At 39.0% G+C, this 5,882-nt stretch overlaps 1 long non-coding RNA gene across 1 annotated transcript; it reads right to left on the minus strand.

Annotated features, from left to right (window-relative positions):
- Positions 1-529: 529 nt before the first annotated feature.
- LOC110343306 lies at positions 530-5,330 on the minus strand. The gene is made up of 3 exons (XR_002385551.2): positions 5,209-5,330; positions 4,949-5,113; positions 530-744 (listed from the first exon to the last, which is right to left on the minus strand). It is a non-coding gene; the product is annotated as an uncharacterized LOC110343306 (long non-coding RNA).
- Between the last annotated feature and the right edge of the window lie 552 nt (positions 5,331-5,882).

A 5,882-nucleotide genomic window follows, 5' to 3' on the forward strand; every position in this document is an offset into this window, starting at 1 on the left:
CAGAAGAGGAAGACCAGGTTCTCTATAAAACAATTGGGTATTGAAGTAAACAGAAAACTGCGGGCAATCTTACTAAATGGGTGGCACAGTACCATAGATCACAGTACCAGCAGAACACAATGGCACAGATGCTGGTTACAGTGACCTCTGGTGTTCTCTAGTCAAACAACCCACAGTTCCAAGAGCAAGTGTTTTTCCCCTTCATTGTGTTTGACAAGCACCAAATGTAACCATGATTTTTGGAAAGGGGCTCTGCACACCATCATGGCACATAATCTCATCTCACCAATCTAAGGAAACTCCTTTCCTCATTTTTGCCTTTAATTTTCTAGTCACTGTTCACAAATAGCAGGGTAACATAACCTCCAATGCAACTATCCATTCCATGCAGCAAGATTTTAGGCAAAGGCTTTATTTTCTTGACTTTCCCTGGGAAATCACAAATTATCATCACTAGAAAAGTGTTTGGCATTGACATGCAGGTTCCTTTGTGAAATGAATTCTGCTCTTGTTTCGAATGTATTTATTTATCTTTTATTCAGAAGTTTTGTGAAATTTATTTGAAAATTTCCTGCACATGTTTTGATATTGCTTCATTTAATGATTCATTAACTTTCATACCATTTGAATAACAGCTTTAAAATTGGTTTCCTGATGGTGTGGTTTCCCAGAATTTACAAATCTGAAGTTTTGTTATAGACCCCGTTACACCTGGAAGTACATTTCTCACATCATGCTCTTCTCCTGATGAGAGAAGGGGAAATATAATACACAAATTATTACATTATTTTATTGTTGTTCTTTTTTTGTTTTCATTTTACATACTATCCCTGGGTTCCCTCCACTCCCTTCTCCCACCCCCTTATTTCCCCTCATCCCATCCACCATCCATTCCTCCAGAGGGTACTTGCTCCCTTGGGGAGTCCACAAAGTCTGGTATACCAAGTTGAGGCAGGACCAAGCCCCTCCCCGCTGTATCAAGGTTGAGTGGGGTATCCCTCCATAGGAAATGGGATCCAAAAAGCAGATTCATGTACTCAGAATAAGTCCTGGTCCCACGACCAGAGTCCTCCCCAAGAGATCACAGATTCAATTTTAAATATCATCATTCACAAAGAAGATAGTACACATCAAAAAATAGTTAATTAGATTGCAGAGAAATACAGATAATGGAAATTTTCATTAAATTGTCTTTTAAGCTCTTTAAGTTGTCTTAATATGAAGCATTTCTAAACTCTTGCCTTCGGAAATTAAGAATGACGCAAACTGTGCTTTGGCCAAGCTGAGCCTGGCCTGAGAAGTAGGAATGGGTTAGTTAACCTAGAGAGAACTGTTTTTGACATCGCACTGGTCTGTTTTACAAAGCAGAGCCAACAATCAGGCAAAATCTCTTGCTTCATACAAATACACACACACACACACACACACACACACACACACACACACACACAAAACCAATTTCGTTAAAAACAGTTTAGTCCTCTCAGGTTCTACTTACAAAACTGATAAGCAAAAGCTTAGACTACAGGATATGAAGCCAGTGTTTCTCATCTCTTATCCTGCACAAAGAACCAGTTATTGAAAGCAAATACTTCTAGAATTGCTCAGATGTATCTTATTTGCTCTTGTCTCTCCTGTTCATTTTCTCCACTGAGCAATGTCACCATGCTCTCAGGACAGGTGAGTAAGTGAGAGGCTCTTTCCAAATGAGTCAGCATCATACACAGTTCATCTTTTCAGAAGAATTCCAAAATTTTCAGTTAGTAGACTATGGTTATACATATACTTTAGTGTTTCCTAAAGCTCTGTATTTTCACCTCATTCAACTACTATAGAGGTAGACTCATACACGAAAAAGATAAAAAGATTAGAAATTATTAATTTTAACTAAAATGAGGACATATTTTACACATAATTATCAAAATTGCTTCTCAATTAGCAATGGAGTCATCAGACCAAATATGAATTTTATGATTGGCATTTTAAGAAAGTAATAAAAAGAAAGAGAGGAGGAAGAATTTGTGTTTGTCGAGAAAGAGATCTTTTAAAATGCCCATATGCTGAAGGTGAACTGAATCTTCTAGTAAAAGACATACAAGTGGAAACAATGATTACATACAAACCCAATATTAAAATGTAGAAGAAAGATTGGCTGCCATCTGTTCTTTTACATAAGTTAAAACAAGGTAAATAAATTAGAGATCTATTTAGAACCAAACAAAATAATTATGGATTTGTTCCAGAATAGCATTCTTATTAAGGGTTCCTCAAAGGGAACCCAGAAACACATGAGCACAGCCTAGAGAAGCAGAACACTCATCTAGAGATGCCAGACAGCAAGCTGGACCAATGATGGTCCCCAGATCCTCAATTTCATTGAGTAGAAGAAAGAGCAATTAAGCATTGTGATGCAGAAGTCTCTGTTACCTTGTAAATTGATGCTTATTACATCACACTTCTTTAATAAACTGATAGCAATAACTGAAGAAATAGAAAGGTTAAATTATACATATCATTTAGGCAATAACTCTCAAGAATAAATACAATACAGTGAAACCTGTACCAATGAGATGGCAGAGAGCTTACAAAAACCTGTACCTCCAGTCCAGAGGATCATATGCATCTGGGCTCTGTGGGCACACACATGCATAGTGGCAAAAAGACACTTAACTAAAAACAACAAAATTTAAATTTCAAAGATGGTTTGTTGGTTGGTTGGTTGGTGGGTGGGTGAGTGGGTTGGTTAGTTGGTTGCTTTGTTGCTTGGTTGCTTGGTTGCTTGGTAGGTTTTGAGAGATGATCTTGCTGTGATACTTAGCATGGCCTCAAACTTACATTTCTTGCCTCAGTCCCCCAATCAGCTGGTATTCTATGAATGCACCACCATATCTGGCTTGAAATATATGATTAAAATAAAGCTAATATCCTCTTTGTGGAGTTGTTTTGGGTGTTAATGGATTTCATCATTGTTACTATTGTTGATTCTATGCTTAGCAATGTCTTCGTGCAAAGATGTGTAGCAGAAGAGTATTATGGGCTATTAAGCCCCCCACCACACACACACACACACACACACACACACACACACACACATTAGTTTTGTCTCTAGCCATTAGAGTCACATCCCATAAAGGAAACATACAGAATGCCAAATTTAAACCTCTAAAGAAATTTGTTTTCACTGATCTGCTTTAGAACCTAAAACAGACAAATTAAAACACAAAGGGACCCATGGAACTTTCACAATGACTCTACAACTTCTCACCTCCTGTCCTGCCCCAGGCACCCCAGGAAGGGGTCTTAGAGATTAGTATTGGCATGGACCTGAAGTACATTAGTCTTCTAGTAACTTCAGAACTGTCTGAAACTGGGGGTGGGGGGTGCTCAGAAGAGGTTTACCTTGTCTTCCTTTTTTTGTTGTTGCTATGTTTCACGTTGTTCATTTGGGGTTTTTTGAAAACCAAAGAAAGAATAGGCGGCTGGACAGACAGACAGAAAATTGCCTGAAGCTGGATTATCGGTAGCTTAAGAAATAATCTTTTAAGTGTATTGCCAAACATACCACAAAGAGTTCTGAAATAGCTCTCCAGCCAAAAAGCTGAGGCGGTGTGGTAACCACACACCTCAAACTGCTTTTCTGACCTCGGAGTCTTTAAAATGCTACTTTCATCTTGCTAAAAAGGTGCATAAGTCTAGAAGGTTTGAAGCTTCCGTTACCATATCTGCTCTCATTTTTTTTTCAACTGGAGCTTGAATCGTTAGGATATTTTTATATAGTAATGAGAAAAAATTCCTGGAATTCCCTGGAATTTCAATAGATACAGCTATTTTGGTTGCATTTTCTTTGTTTTCATTTTTATTTTGAAAGCTAGAAGAAAACAAATGAAAAAAATGACACTCAGTATTCTCTGCCTCTTTTGTTCAATTTCTGGAGCAGGTATAAGAGGAGCAGGCAAAATTAAAACTGGAGTGTTAGGAATTAATATTTACATTTATTGTGATAAATGCAGACAATACGAGTGTATACATCAGAAAACAAAGACCCCACTCTTCCCTATACTATGCCCTCAGGATGATATAGATTTGTACTGTTTCTTATTCTTATATGGAATTACAAAATGTCCCTGCAATTAAATATATAGTCGTCCTAACTTTCCAGTCTCCTTAAACTTACTGGGAAGCTATAAAATTAAATATTTTTGCTTCAAAATAAATAAATATTTGGTACCTATAACCCAAAGTACATACAAGTCATGGGCTGTCTACAACCTTCCAGGTATAATGTTTATGAAAATTAAATTGATATAACATTCAAGTAAAAATATTATAGTCAGAAGTGTGAAAGCCACTGAATCAGACACCCTGGAAAATAGTCTCAGAAGTAGAGACACGTTAGTCTGGGATGTCCATGGCAGCCAGCAAAGACTCAGATCCTTACAGACAGCACCTTCTCAGGAAGTCTGACAGAATTACCCCTCCTGGCAACTTGTTACGAGAGAGGCCACTATAAACTCTAGCACACTTTTGCTGTCCTTTTCTTCTGTTGTTTTGAAAAATATTTCCCCCTTTGTCAGCCACACCTCACTTAAGAGATTCTTGAATACCCAGCCTGGCATGCACAATGAAATGCATTGTTTAATGCCACAAGTTCCAAACTGCATGTGGTTTTGCTCTCCTTAGGCTAACAACTTGAGAGTGACGCAAATTTACAATTGTCATGTTACTTGTCTATGTGTCATCACCAAGCAACTATAGTGCCTGGGCTTCCCAGCGACGAAACGGTTTAGGCTGGATTTTCACTCTATGAGCCACCAAGTGCTAACGGCTGAAACTGCTCATAGTGTGGTTGCCTGGATCCGGTGATTCATGGAGATACTAAGTCTCTCACAGCCAGTGGTGTGCTGGGAAGTGGTTCACACCCGTTTCTCCAGAGCAGGGAGCAGCTTACCTTTGGTTTGTGACATCTACCAGTTCCTTTGGGATACATATCTCTGTCCTAGTCCATTTGAAGATCTCCACACGAAGCCAGCTACTTCAGGCATAGGAGGCGATACAAACACCCTTGTCCTGAGACCATCTGCAAGCTGCTGCCAGCATCTCTCTTCATGGAGACCTTAAAAGCACAAATGGAAGTTAGAGACACCCAAACTTGTCACCCCCCCCCGCCCCACCCTAATGGCTAATGGAGACCTGGATACCCTTTCTCACCATTCATGGCATCCTTCTCCCCTCTAGAAAACTGAGATCAATTGCTGAACTACGCTTTCGATCTTGGACCTTAGTCTGAACTCTTATCCTCTTGCCATATTGCTTATTGCATATTTGGTATTCTTGTCACCTGTGTGTGGGGGGGGGGGGGAATTGGGAAAACAGAAAGTATAAGCATCTCCATGATTGTTTTTCATGCCCAAAGCAGTAAGGGCTTATTTCCTCTGGCAAAGGCTGAAGTCAAAAGCAAGGCTAAAAACTGTAATTATTTCTGAAAGCACAGTTTCGAGAAACAATGCGATGATCAGCACCTTCTACTAAGATGCCTCCCCACCCCTTAACTTCTAGATTCACCACAAATTGGTCCACATGGTAAATTCACAGCACAGTGTCTGCCTCAGCGAAGCAGTAGATATGAGTTTGCTGAATAACTAAGTAGAAATGCAACTCTTACAAGGAGAAAATGACCATAATTACCCTCCGCTATTTTTATTGTAGTAACATGAAAGTCATTGATAGAAAAAGACATGGTCAGGTGATTTCTCAATTTAGTAGGGAAAGAATTAGCTTGCTAAATTATGAAAGGAAGACATATTTCTAAAGTTACCCAAAATATTTGCTATGTGTACTGTCATTGTTCCTCCAGACTTTCAAGCCCAATGCACTGGTGCTTA

This window comes from Mesocricetus auratus, unplaced genomic scaffold, assembly GCF_017639785.1.
Source record: "Mesocricetus auratus isolate SY011 unplaced genomic scaffold, BCM_Maur_2.0 Super-Scaffold_100009, whole genome shotgun sequence".
Taxonomy (NCBI): Eukaryota; Metazoa; Chordata; class Mammalia; order Rodentia; family Cricetidae; genus Mesocricetus; species Mesocricetus auratus.